Below are 16350 nucleotides of genomic sequence, written 5' to 3'. Positions count from 1 at the left end.
ACTCCAACCCTGTTCCCGGAGAGCTAACGTCCAGTAGGTTTTAACTCCAACCCTGTTCCCGGAGAGCTACCGCCCAGTAGGTTTAAACTCCAACCCTGTTCCCGGAGAGCTACCGCCCAGTAGGTTTAAACTCCAACCCTATTCCCGGAGAGCTACCGTCCTGTAGGTTTAAAACTCCAACCCTGTTCCCGGAGAGCTACCGCCCAGTAGGTTTAAAACTCCAACCCTGTTCCCGGAGAGCTACCTCCAGTAGGTTTAAAACCCAGTAGGTTTAAAACTCCAACCCTGTTCCCGGAGAGCTACCGCCCAGTAGGTTTAAAACTCCAACCCTGTTCCCGGAGAGCTACCGCCCAGTAGGTTTAGTAGGTTTAAAACTCCAACCCTGTTCCCGGAGAGCTACCTCCAGTAGGTTTAAAACTCCAACCCTGTTCCCGGAGAGCTACCGCCCAGTAGGTTTAAAACTCCAACCCTGTTCCCGGAGAGCTACCGCCCAGTAGGTTTAAAACTCCAACCCTGTTCCCGGAGAGCTACCGCCCAGTAGGTTTAAAACTCCAACCCTGTTCCCGGAGAGCTACCGCCCAGTAGGTTTAAAACTCCAACCCTGTTCCCGAGAGCTAGCAGTAGGTTTAAAACTCCAACCCCGCCCAGTAGGTTTAAAACTCCAACCCCCTGCCCAGTAGGTTTAAAACTCCAACCCTGTTCCCGGGAGAGCTACCCCGGAGAGCCAGTAGGTTTAAAACTCCAACCCTGTTCCCGGAGAGCTACCGCCCAGTAGGTTTAAAACTCCAACCCTGTTCCCGGAGAGCTACCGCCCAGTAGGTTTAAAACTCCAACCCTGTTACCCCGGAGGTTTAAAGCTACCGTTCCCCAGTAGGTTTTAACTCCAACCCTGTTCCCTAGAGGTTTAAAAGCTACCTGTTCCCTGTAGGTTTAAAACTCCAACCCTGTTTACCAACCCTGTAGGTTTAAAACTCCAACCCTGTTCCCGGAGAGCTACCGCCCAGTAGGTTTAAAACTCCAACCCTGTTCCTACCGGAGGTTTAAAACTCCAAGCTAGCCGCCCAGTAGGTTTAAAACTCCAACCCTGTTCCCGGAGAGCTACCGCCCAGTAGGTTTAAAACTCCAACCCTGTTCCCGGAGAGCTCCAGTAGGTTTAAAACTCCAACCCTGTTCCCGGAGAGCTACCGCCCAGTAGGTTTAAAACTCCAACCCTGTTCCTGGAGAGATACCGTTCTGTAGGCTTAATCTCCAACCCTGTTCCCGGAGACCTACCGTTCTGTAGGCTTAATCTCCAACCCTGTTCCCGGAGAGATACCGTTCTGTAGGCTTAATCTCCAACCCTATTCCCAGAGAGCTACCGCCCAGTAGGTTTAAAATTCCAACCCTGTTCCTGGAGAGATACCGTTCTGTAGGCTTAATCTCCAACCCTGTTCCCGGAGAGATACCTGTCCAGTAGGTTTAAAACTCCAACCCTGTTCCCGGAGAGCTACCGCCCAGTAGGTTTAAAACTCCAACCCTGTTCCCGGAGAGCTACTGCCCAGTAGGTTTAAAATCCAACCCTGTTCCCGGAGAGCTACCGCCCAGTAGGTTTAAAACTCCAACCCTGTTCCCGGAGAGCTACCGCCCAGTAGGTTTAAAACTCCAACCCTGTTCCCGGAGAGCTACCGTCCAGTAGGTTTAAAACTCCAACCCTGTTCCCGGAGAGCTACCGCCCAGTAGGTTTAAAACTCCAACCCTGTTCCCGGAGAGCTACCGCCCAGTAGGTTTTAACTCCAACCCTGTTCCCGGAGAGCTACCGCCCAGTAGGTTTAAAAGCTCCAACCCCGTTCCCGGAGAGCTAGGTAGGTTTAAAACTCCAACCCTGTTCCCGGAGAGCTACCGCCCAGTAGGTTTAAAACTCCAACCCTGTTCCCGGAGAGCTACCGCCCAGTAGGTTTAAAAACCCTGTTCCAACCGTCCAGTAGGTTTAAAACTCCAACCCTGTTCCCAGTAGGTTTAAAACTCCAACCCGGAGAGCCCAGTAGGTTTAAAACTCCAACCCTGTTCCCGGAGAGCTACCGCCCAGTAGGTTTAAAACTCCAACCCTGTTCCGGAGAGCTACCGCCCAGTAGGTTTTCCAAAAGCTCCAACCCTGTTCCCGGAGAGTTTAAAACTCCAACCCTGTTCCGGAGTAGGTTTAAAACCCTGTTCCAACCCTGTTCCCGGAGAGCTACCTCCTGTAGGTTTAAAAAAACTCCAACCCTGTCCAACCCTGTTCCCGGAGAGCAGTAGGTTTAAAACTCCAACCCTGTTCCCGGAGAGCTACCGCCCAGTAGGTTTAAAACTCCAACCCTGTTCCCGGAGAGCTACCGCCCAGTAGGTTTAAAACTCCAACCCTGTTCCCGGAGAGCTACCGCCCAGTAGGTTTAAAACTCCAACCCTGTTCCCGGAGAGCTACCGCCCAGTAGGTTTAAAACTCCAACCCTGTTCCCGGAGAGCTACCGCCCAGTAGGTTTAAAACTCCAACCCTGTTCCCGGAGAGCCCAGTAGGTTTAAAACTCCAACCCTGTTCCCGGAGAGCTCCGCCCAGTAGGTTTAAAACTCCAACCCTGTTCCCGGAGAGCTACCGCCCAGTAGGTTTAAAACTCCAACCCTGTTCCCGGAGAGCTACCGCCCAGTAGGTTTAAAACTCCAACCCTGTTCCCGGAGAGCTACCCTAGGTTTAAAACTCCAACCCTGTTCCCGGAGAGCTACCGCCCAGTAGGTTTAAAACTCCAACCCTGTTCCCGGAGAGCTACCGCCCAGTAGGTTTAAAACTCCAACCCTGTTCCCGGAGAGCTACCGCCCAGTAGGTTTTCCAAAACTCCAACCCTGTTCCCGGAGAGCTACCGCCCAGTAGGTTTAAAACTCCAACCCTGTTCCCGGAGAGCTACCGCCCAGTAGGTTTAAAACTCCAACCCTGTTCCCAACCCTGAGAGCTACCGCCCAGTAGGTTTAAAACTCCAACCCTGTTCCCGGAGAGCTACCGCCCAGTAGGTTTAAAACTCCAACCCTGTTCCCGGAGAACCGTTTAAAACTCCAACCCTGTAGGTTTAAAACTCCAACCCTGTTCCCGGAGAGCTACCGCCCTGTAGGTTTAAAACTCCAACCCTGTTCCCGGAGAGCTACCGCCCAGTAGGTTTAAAACTCCAACCCTGTTCCCGGAGAGCTACCGCCCAGTAGAAGTAGCCTACAATATTTTATAGATTATTCATTGTCAACATTTTAAAACTTTAAGCACATTTATTTGCCCATTTCTTGAAGATATTTCAAGGTTTCTTTTCTTTTTTTTCTTCTTAAGAGTTGTGTTCTTACAGATCTCTAATACACTGACCATTTGGTTTGCTATTGAAGACAGTGACAGACACTGGGGTAGGTGCTGTTTTAATACAGCATCTTTACAACAGGAGTTGGTTGTTGGATGGTTCTGGCCTGCTATGGCTATCATGTCTTTCCTTGCCTGCCTTAACAGTTCTTGTGTTGTGTCTCAGTTCTTTCCCCGAGTGACTGGCAGTCAGCCATGCGAATGTCCCCACAGGTCCAGTTTGACCAGAGTCCCACTCCCAGGTGTGTGTTTAACCACTAGGCTGTGTGTTGTGACCAGTAGACAGACTACATTTAATGAACCCCAGCTGACAGAAGACCCATCCCTGGCCCTTCAGTGTGTAGGGGTCAAAGGTGAGAGGTCAGAGTGAGTGACTGTATGTTTGTCTGTCAGCTGGTCATTGTAGATAGATGATGCTACTTCACTGCAGGACCAGGACAACCCATTTATCCTTACTCAACCTCCATTTTGAGGGCATGCAGTCATCTCCAGCATATACAAATATCAGAATAATAATCCATACCATACATTATATTTATATATTTATTATATGAATATAATCAGTCAAAATAGTAATAATCCATAGCGAACATCCACATTGAATCGAGGTGAAACTTAACCATTGGGTTTGTGGACGTGTTTACGTTTTCTCTGCCTGAGTTGGTTGTCCAGCGATACGGGCTTCTATTGACAAGACGTCAAACAACAGTCACGTTTCAACAAAGGAATCCTGATTGAATTCTGTTCATTTTAAAACCAAAAAGGTGCCATTTTTTTTTGCCAAGAAAGAAACAAAAGTAAAACAACAACATGGCAAAAAAAAACAATAAAAACAACAACATATTACTTTTCATTTTGAAACGCTGAAGCTCAAACCAACATTCATTTTATTAGTTGTTTGTGCAAGAAGTAAATAAGCCAATAAAAACAGACAAGGTCAGCTGGGTGTCCTCCTCCAATGAGGTGGCTTGTCAGAAAGTCACATGACACATTCCCTAAACAGACGTCCAATCACGTCTCGAGTGCTACAAAGGAGACCAACACAAGGAAATGGTGGTTGTCAATAGTTACCACAGTCACAAAGTCATAAACCCCACCTATTTCAACAAATTCTCTTCTTAAAATGGGATTTAAACCTAACCATAACCTTAATCACACCGCTAACCTTATGCCTAACCTTAAAGTAAGCTAATTTGTGTTTACATGCATTTTAATCATATAGCCAATTCTTATTTTGTGGCTGTGGTAATTAGTGGAAACGGGAAGAGGTCCTATAGACGGGTAGGTTGTTTAGCAACAAAAAGCACGAGTGCTCAACTATGGGGCAAAACAGACGGGGTTGGCTTAGATTGTTGATAACATGTAAACTATATTTCGTGCCTATTGTTTTTTGAAAACTTAAATATATGTGCACAATGAGCACTTGCTGTCTCTCAAATACAGTTGTTGGTTAGCTAGCTAGCAATTTTTTTTGCCATATTAGCATAGATGTGACATCAGTCAAAACAAGACCTTGTATCAAGAACAAGTTAAAACTTCCTGAAAAAAGCCACCTACGATTCCCTACATGACATCGTCTTGTTGCTGGCTATCTGGCCATCCAGAACCACAACACATGGACTTCTGTCCCTTTGAAGCCCGTAGTGTTCAGGACGTTGTCAGCTAACCCATCTATTCCGGAAAAGGTAAATTAATAAAGACACCAAAGATCTTTTATACTATAGGACCAAATTGAACACAGAAAAGTGGGTGTGTCCATGAAAAAAATGTCCCTTCTGTTTAGAACCACAGAACCAAGAAACCGTCTCGCGTCTCAACACGTTGGACCCAAGAAACTCTCTCTCTCTCCTCAAACACACACACACACACACACACACACACACACACACACACACACACACACACACACACACACACACACACACACACACACACACACACACACACACACACACACACACACACATTCTCTGTCTGAATTGAATGAATGTTATACCTCTTGATAAGTCCTTGGTCTGAGGGTTTAGACCAGATCCGTTCCTCTGGGTTTAGAAAGTGCTGGAAACAGTATCAAGTCTACGCTGTTAGTCGACTATGTTAGTCACTACACATCTCTACTACTACCTATCATAGTACTACCATCATACCACCTCTCACTACACATCTCTACTACTACCTATCATAGTACTACCATCATACCACCTCTAACTACACATCTCTACTACTGACCTATCATAGTACTACCATCATACCACCTCTCACTACACATCTCTACTACTGACCTATCATAGTACTACCATCATACCACCTCTAACTACACATCTCTACTACTGACCTATCATTGTACTACCATCATACCACCTCTCACTACACATCTCTACTACCTATGATAGTACTACCATCATACCACCTCTCACTACACATCTCTACTACCTATCATAGTACTACCATCATACCACCTCTCACTACACATCTCTACTACCTATCATAGTACTACCATCATACCACCTCTCACTACACATCTCTACTACCTATCATAGTACTACCACCATACCACCTCTCACTACACATCTATACTACCTGTCATAGTACTACCATCATACCACCTCTCACTACACATCTCTACTACCTATCATAGTACTACCATCATACCACCTCTCACTACACATCTCTACTACTGACCTATCATAGTACTACCATCATACCACCTCTCACTACACATCTCTACTACCTATCATAGTACTACCATCATACCACCTCTCACTACACATCTCTACTACTGACCTATCATAGTACTACCATCATACCACCTCTCACTACACATCTCTACTACTGACCTATCATAGTACTACCATCATACCACCTCTCACTACACATCTCTACTATCTGACCTATCATAGTACTACCATCACACACCTCTCACTACACATCTATCTACTACCTATCATAGTACTCATCATACCATACTACTGATCTATACTACCTATCATAGTACTACCATCATACCACCTCTCACTACACATCTACTACTGACCTATCATAGTACTACCATCATACCACCTCTCACTACACATCTCTACTACCTATCATAGTACTACCATCATACCACCTCTCACTACATCATCTCTACTACCTATCATAGTACTACCATCATACCACCTCTCACTACACATCTACTACTGACCTATCATAGTACTACCATCATACCACCTCTCACTACACATCTATCTACCTATCATAGTACTACCATCATACCACCTCTCACTACACATCTCTACTACCTATCATTGTACTACCATCATACCACCTCTCACTACACATCTCTACTCTACCTATCATAGTACTACCATCATACCACCTCTCACTACACATCTACTACTACCTATCATAGTACTACCATCATACCACCTCTCACTACACATCTATACTACCTATCATAGTACTACCATCATACCACCTCTCACTACACATCTCTACTACCTATCATAGTACTACCATCATACCACCTCTCACTACACATCTCTACTATCATGACCTATCATAGTCCTACCTATCATACATCATACCACCTCTCACTACACACTACTGACCTATCATAGTACTACATCTATACTACCTATCATAGTACTACCATCATACCACCTCTCACTACACATCTATACTACCTATCATAGTACTACCATCATACCACCTCTCACTACACATCTCTACTACCTATCATTGTACTACCATCATACCACCTCTCACTACACATCTCTTCTACCTATCATAGTACTACCATCATACCGTCTCTCACTACACAGCTCTACTACTACCTATCATAGTACTACCATCATTCCACCTCTCACTACACATCTCTACTACTGACCTATCATAGTACTACCATCATACCACCTCTCACTACAAATCTCTACTACCTATCATAGTACTACCATCATACCACCTCTCACTACACATCTATACTACCTATCATAGTACTACTATCATACCACCTCTCACTACACATCTCTACTACCTATCATAGTACTACCATCATACCACCTCTCACTACACATCTATACTACCTATCATAGTACTACCATCATACCACCTCACTCATCTACACATCTATACTGACCTATCATAGTACTACCATCATAGTACTACCATCACCACACACATCTACACATCACTACTACATACTACCTATCATAGTACTACCATCATCACCTCTCACTACACATCTCTACTGACCTATCATAGTACTACCATCATACCACCTCTCACTACACATCTCTACTACCTATCATAGTACTACCATCATACCACCTCTCACTACACATCTCTACTACCTATCATAGTACTACCATCATACCACCTCTCACTACACATCTCTACTACTGACCTATCATAGTACTACCATCATACCACCTCTCACTACACATCTCTACTACTGACCTATCATAGTACTACCATCATACCACCTCTCACTACACATCTATACTACTGACCTATCATAGTACTACCATCAAACCACCTCTCACTACACATCTATACTACCTATCATAGTACTACCATCATACCACCTCTCACTACACATCTCTACTACTGACCTATCATAGTACTACCATCATACCACCTCTCACTACACATCTATACTACTGACCTATCATAGTACTACCATCATACCACCTCTCACTACACATCTCTACTACTGACCTATCATAGTACTACTATCATAGCACCTCTCACTACACATCTCTACTACCTATCATAGTACTACCATCATACCACCTCTCACTACACACTACACATCTCTACTACTGACCTATCATAGTACTACGATCATACCACCTCTCACTACACATCTATACTACTGACCTATCATAGTACTACCATCATACCACCTCTCACAACATATCTATACTACCTATCATAGTACTACTATCATACCACCTCTCACTACACATCTCTACTACCTATCATAGTACTACCATCATACCACCTCTCACTACACATCTCTACTACCTATCATAGTACTACCATCATACCACCTCTCTCTACTACACATCTCTACTACTGACCTATCATAGTCCTACCTTCATACCACCTCTCACTACACATCTATACTACCTATCATAGTACTACCATCATACCACCTCTCACTACACATCTATACTACCTATCATAGTACTACCATCATACCACCTCTCACTACACATCTCTACTACCTATCATAGTACTACCATCATACCACCTCTCACTACACATCTCTTCTACCTATCATAGTACTACCATCACCATCATACCATCTCTCTACTACACATAGCATCATCTACTACTACCTATCATAGTACTACCATCATACCACCTCTCACTACACATCTCTACTACTGACCTATCATAGTACTACCATCATACCACCTCTCACTACACATCTCTACTACCTATCATAGTACTACCATCATACCACCTCTCACTACACATCTATACTACCTATCATAGTACTACTATCATAGCACCTCTCACTACACATCTCTACTACCTATCATAGTACTACCATCATACCACCTCTCACTACACATCTATACTACCTATCATAGTACTACCATCATACCACCTCTCACTACACATCTATACTATCTGACCCATCATAGTCACTACCATCAAACCACCTCTCACTACACAACTATACTACCTATCATAGTACTACCATCATACCACCTCTCACTACACATCTCTACTACTGACCTATCATAGTACTACCATCATACCACCATCATCTCACTACACATCTCTACTACCTATCATAGTACTACCATCATACCACCTCTCACTACACATCTCTACTACTGACCTATCATAGTACTACCATCATACCACCTCTCACTACACATCTCTACTACTGACCTATCATAGTACTACCATCATACCACCTCTCACTACACATCTCTACTACTGACCTATCATAGTACTACCATCATACCACCTCTCACTACACATCTATACTACTGACCTATCATAGTACTACCATCATACCACCTCTCACTACACATCTATACTACCTATCATAGTACTACATATCATACCACCTCTCACTACACATCTCTACTACTGACCTATCATAGTACTACCATCATACCACCTCTCACTACACATCTACTACTACCTATCATAGTACTACCATCATACCACCTCTCACTACACATCTCTACTACTGACCTATCATAGTACTACCATCATACCACCTCTCACTACACATCTCTACTACTACCTATCATAGTACTACCATCATACCACCTCTCACTACACATCTATACTACCTATCATAGTACTACTATCATACCACCTCTCACTACACATCTCTACTACCTATCATAGTACTACCATCATACCACCTCTCACTACACATCTCTACTACTGACCTATCATAGTCCTACCATCATACCACCTCTCACTACACATCTATACTACCTATCATAGTACTACCATCATACCACCTCTCACTACACATCTATACTACCTATCATAGTACTACCATCATACCACCTCTCACTACACATCTCTACTACTGACCTATCATAGTACTACCATCATACCACCTCTCACTACACATCTATACTACCTATCATAGTACTACCATCATACCATCTATACTACTCACTACACATCTATACTACCTATCATAGTACTACCATCATACCACCACCTCTCACTACACATCTATACTACCTATCATAGTACTACCATCATACCACCTCTCACTACACATCTCTCTACAACCTATCATAGTACTACCATCATACCACCTCTCACTACACATCTCTACTACCTATCATAGTACTACCATCATACCACCTCTCAATACACATCTATACTACCTATCATAGTACTACCATCATACCACCTCTCACTACACATCTATACTACCTATCATAGTACTACCATCATACCACCTCTCACTACACATCTCTACTACCTATCATTGTACTACCATCATACCACCTCTCACTACACATCTCTTCTACCTATCATAGTACTACCATCATACCACCTCTCACTACACATCTCTACTACCGATCATAGTACTACCATCATACCGTCTCTCACTACACAGCTCTACTACTACCTATCATAGTACTACCATCATACCACCTCTCAATACACAGCTCTACTACTACCTATCATAGTACTACCATCATTCCACCTCTCACTACACATCTCTACTACTGACCTATCTTAGTACTACCATCATACCACCTCTCACTACAAATCTCTACTACTTATCATAGTACTACCATCATACCACCTCTCACTACACATGTATACTACCTATCATAGTACTACCATCATACCACCTCTCACTACACATCTCTACTACTGACCTATCATAGTACTACCATCATACCACCTCTCACTACACATCTATACTACTGACCTATCATAGTACTACCATCATACCACCTCTCACTACACATCTATACTACCTATCATAGTACTACCATCATACCACCTCTCACTACACATCTCTACTACTGACCTCATATCATAGTACTACCATCATACCACCTCTCACTACACATCTATACTACTGACCTATCATAGTACTACCATCATACCACCTCTCACTACACATCTATACTACCTATCATAGTACTACTATCATAGCACCTCTCACTACACATCTCTACTACCTATCATAGTACTACCATCATACCACCTCTCACTACACATCTATACTACCTATCATAGTACTACCATCATACCACCTCTCACTACACATCTCTACTACTGACCTATCATAGTACTACCATCATACCACCTCTCACTACACATCTATACTACCTATCATAGTACTACCATCATACCACCTCTCACTACACATCTCTACTACTGACCTATCATAGTACTACCATCATACCACCTCTCACTACACATCTCTACTACCTATCATAGTACTACCATCATACCACCTCTCACTACACATCTCTACTACTGACCTATCATAGTACTACCATCATACCACCTCTCACTACACATCTATACTACCTATCATAGTACTACCATCATACCACCTCTCACTACACATCTCTACTACTGACCTATCATAGTACTACCATCATACCACCTCTCACTACACATCTATACTACCTATCATAGTACTACCATCATACCACCTCTCACTACACATCTCTACTACTGACCTATCATAGTACTACCATCATACCACCTCTCACTACACATCTCTACTACTGACCTATCATAGTACTACCATCATACCACCTCTCACTACACATCTATACTACTGACCTATCATAGTACTACCATCATACCACCTCTCACTACACATCTATACTACCTATCATAGTACTACCATCATACCACCTCTCACTACACATCTCTACTACTGACCTATCATAGTACTACCATCATACCACCTCTCACTACACATCTCTACTACTGACCTATCATAGTACTACCATCGTACCGTCTCTCACTACACATCTATACTACTGACCTATCATAGTACTACCATCATACCACCCTCTACACATCTATACTACACATCTATACTACCTACACATCATAGTACTACTACTACCATCATACCACCTCTCACTACACATCTATACTACCTATCATAGTACTACTATCATACCACCTCTCACTACACATCTCTACTACCTATCAAAGTACTACCATCATACCACCTCTCACTACACATCTCTACTACTGACCTATCATAGTCCTACCTTCATACCACCTCTCACTACACATCTATACTACCTATCATAGTACTACCATCATACCACCTCTCACTACACATCTATACTACCTATCATAGTACTACCATCATACCACCTCTCACTACACATCTCTACTACTGACCTATCATAGTAATACCATCATACCACCTCTCACTACACATCTATACTACTGACCTATCATAGTACTACCATCATACCACCTCTCACTACACATCTATACTACCTATCATAGTACTACCATCATACCACCTCTCACTACACATCTCTACTACTGACCTATCATAGTACTACCATCATACCACCTCTCACTACACATCTCTACTACCTATCATAGTACTACCATCATACCACCTCCCACTACACATCTATACTACCTATCATAGTACTACCATCATACCACCTCTCACTACACATCTATACTACCTATCATAATACCACCTCTCACTACACATCTATACTACCTACCATAATACCACCTCTCACTACACCACAAGCATCCCAAGAACGTCTCTCCAAGCAAGTACAGTTAAGGCTGCAAATGGAGGGTATATTACTGAAAGCTTTCACATTTTACCAGTAACCTACCAGAATTTTGGTATCTTTCAAGGATTTTATGTCATTTATCACCAGACATCTAGTGGCCCTTTGGGGTATTTCAGATTATCACATGCGTCTGTTATTATCTCTGGCACTCTCGCTGGCCTTATCACATGTGTCTGTCATTATCTCTGGCACTCTCGCTGGCCTTATCACATGTGTCTGTCATTATCTCTGGCACTCTCGCTGGCCTTATCACATGTGTCTGTTATTATCTCTGGCACTCTCGCTGGCCTTATCACATGTGTCTGTTATTATCTCTGGCACTCTCGCTGGCCTTATCACATGTGTCTGTTATTATCTCTGGCACTCTCGCTGGCCTTATCACATGTGTCTGTCATTATCTCTGGCACTCTCGCTGGCCTTATCACATGTGTCTGTTATTATCTCTGGCACTCTCGCTGGCCTTATCACATGTGTCTGTCATTATCTCTGGCACTCTCGCTGGCCTTATCACGTGTCTGTCATTATCTCTGGCACTCTCGCTGGCCTTATCACGTGAAATATATTAAATAATAATATAATTTTATTTTTTTAAATATGAAAAAGCTGTAAAACATTATCTTAAATATAAATCATCAATTTAGAGAATAACATTGGCGTTTCAGTATGAAAATATAAAATATCCATGATTTAGTTTTTTACACACTTTTATTTAGTAGACTGTGTAAGTATGTATTTGTTGTCAATGTTTTGGTGTCAAACTGGCGGAGGTTGTGAAGAAAGTCACTAGTTGGCAGAGTTCATTTAAAATAATGCCATTGTTGATTCAATGCTTTTTTCATTAATTAGGCAAATATATAAATATATATATATAAATAAATAATACATTTCACCCCTTCAACTAAACTGACACTGGCCACTAGGCCCCTCACCCCTTCATCTAACCTGACCCTGACCCTGTCCACTAGGCCTCTCACCCCTTCAACTAACCTGACACTGACCCTGTCCACTAGGCCTCTCACCCCTTCATCTAACCTGACCCTGACCCTGTCCACTAGGCCTCTCACCCCTTCAACTAACCTGACCCTGACCCTGTCCACTAGGCCTCTCACCCCTTCAACTAACCTGACCCTGACCCTGTCCACTAGGCCCCTCACCCCTTCATGTAACCTAACCCTGACCCTGTCCACTAGGCCTCTCACCCATTCAACTAACCTGACCCTGACCCTGTCCACTAGGCCTCTCACCCCTTCAACTAACCTGACCCTGTCCACTAGGCCTTTCACCCATTCAACTAACCTGACCCTGTCCACTAGGCCTTTCACCCATTCAACTAACCTGACCCTGTCCACTAGGCCTCTCACCCCTTCACCCCTCTCACCCCTTGTCCACTAGGCCTCTCACCCCTTCTCACCCCTTTATATATATATATATATATATACACACTTAGTTGCAACCCCATGGACTCTACAAGGTGTCAAAAACATTCCACAGGGATGCTGGCCCATGTGGACTCCAATGCTTCCTACAGTTGTGTCAAGTTGGCTGGATGTCCTTTGGGTGGTGGACCATTCTTGACACACACAGGAAACTGTTGAGCATGAAAAACCCTGGCAGCATTCCAGTTCTTCACACAAACCAGTGCACCTTGCACCTACTGCCTGCCATACCTGGTCCGTCTACGACATGTTATTTCATGTTTTGTACACTCAGTCTATAAGGTTCTAGTGAGTGTATGAGAGAGGCTGGATGGCTATGGGGTCGTCATGGGTACCTGAACTAGGGGTCAGAGGTTAATTGCTACACTAGTGGGTGTAGCATGATGGACACTGTAGTCCAAATTGGACTGTCTGTCACTGCATATGTGAGAATCTCCCTGAATTTTCTGAATGGCAGGCCGTGCAACTGGCAGGCCACGCTAAAATGACTAAGCTGGTTTGTTAATGGCTGGCTGGGTTCTTTGAAGGGTGTGTGGGAGCCTGTATGTTTGTGTGTGTGTGTGTGTGTGGGGGGGTGTCTGGGTGTGTGTGTGTGGGGGGTGTCTGGGTGTGTGTGTGTGTGGGGGGTCTGGGTGTGTGTGTGTGGGGGGGTGTCTGGGTGTGTTTGTGTGTGTGGGGGGGGTGTCTGGGTGTGTTTGTGTGTGTGTGGGGGGTGTCTGGATGTGTTTGTGTGTGTGTCTGGGTGTGTTTGTGTGTTTATGTTGAATGTCTCTTTATTTTGGTCATAGCATGAGGGAGAGGGTTTTTATTGCAGAGAGCTTCTAGATGAAATGATTGACATGTTACAGCCAGTCAGAGAGAGAGATGAGCAGGAAGGCTTTTACTAGTGTACTCTCGAGAGGCATTAATGTGTGTCTCTAGAGACACAGCTTCATCCCCCATCTCTAGAGACAGTTTCACCCCCCATCTCTAGAGACACAGCTTCACCCCATCTCTAGAGACACAGCTTCACCCCATCTCTAGAGACACAGCTTCACCCCATCTCTAGAGACACAGTTTCATCCCCCCATCTCTAGAGACACAGCTTCACCCCCATCTCTCTAGACACAGCTTCACCCCATCTCTAGAGACACAGTTTCATCCCCCATCTCTCTAGAGACACAGTTTCATCCCCCCATCTCTCTAGACACAGCTTCACCCCCCATCTCTAGAGACACAGTTTCATCCCCCCATCTCTCTAGACACAGCTTCACCCCGTCTCTAGAGACACAGTTTCATCCCCCCATCTCTAGAAACACAGCTTCACCCCATCTCTAGAGACACAGCTTCACCCCCCATCTCTAGAGACACAGCTTCACCCCATCTCTAGAAACACAGCTTCACCCCCATCTCTAGAGACACAGCTTCACCCCATCTCTAGAGACACAGCTTCACCCCATCTCTAGAGACACAGCTTCACCCCATCTCTAGAGACACAGTTTCATCCCCCATCTCTCCAGACACAGTTTCACCCCCCATCTCTAGAGACACAGCTTCACCCCATCTCTAGAGACACAGCTTCACCCCATCTCTAGAGACACAGCTTCACCCCATCTCTAGAGACACAGTTTCATCCCCCATCTCTCCAGACACAGTTTCACCCCCCATCTCTAGACACAGCTTCACCCCCATCTCTAGAGACACAGCTTCACCCCATCTCTAGAGACACAGTTTCACCCCCCATCTCTCTAGAGACACAGTTTCATCGCCCCCATCTCTCTAGAGACACAGTTTCATCCCCCATCTCTAGAGACACAGTTTCATCCTCCCATCTCTCTAGAGACACAGTTTCATCCCCCATCTCTCTAGAGACACAGTTTCATCCCCCATCTCTCTAGACACAGCTTCACCCCCATCTCTAGAGACACAGTTTCATCCCCCATCTCTAGAGACACAGCTTCAGCCCCCATCTCTAGACATAGCTTCACCCCCATCTCTAGAGACACAGTTTCATCCCCCATCTCTAGAGACACAGCTTCCCCCCCATCTCTAGAGACACAGTTTCACCCCCTCATCTCTAGAGACACAGCTTCCCCCATCTCTAGAGACACAGCATCACCCCCATCTCTAGAGACACAGTTTCACCCCCCATCTCTAGAGACACAGCTTCACCCCCATCTCTAGAGACACAGTTTCATCCCCCATCTCTAGAGACACAGCTTCACCCCCATCTCTAGACACAGCTTCACCCCCCATCTCTAGAGACAGTTTCACCCCATCTATCTAGACACAGTTTAATCCC

General features: G+C 44.3%; 1 long non-coding RNA gene across 1 annotated transcript; it reads right to left on the bottom strand.

Moving 5' to 3' along the window:
* Nucleotides 1–7914: 7914 nt before the first annotated feature.
* Nucleotides 7915–10073, bottom strand: LOC121841454. Its single transcript, XR_006080476.1, has 3 exons — nt 10032–10073; nt 8279–8481; nt 7915–8116 (listed from the first exon to the last, which is right to left on the bottom strand). It is a non-coding gene; the product is annotated as an uncharacterized LOC121841454 (long non-coding RNA).
* Nucleotides 10074–16350: the final 6277 nt, after the last annotated feature.

The sequence above is a fragment of the Oncorhynchus tshawytscha genome, linkage group LG31 (assembly GCF_018296145.1).
Source record: "Oncorhynchus tshawytscha isolate Ot180627B linkage group LG31, Otsh_v2.0, whole genome shotgun sequence".
NCBI classification, from domain to species: Eukaryota; Metazoa; Chordata; class Actinopteri; order Salmoniformes; family Salmonidae; genus Oncorhynchus; species Oncorhynchus tshawytscha.
This window is presented reverse-complemented; position numbering and strand designations above follow the sequence as displayed.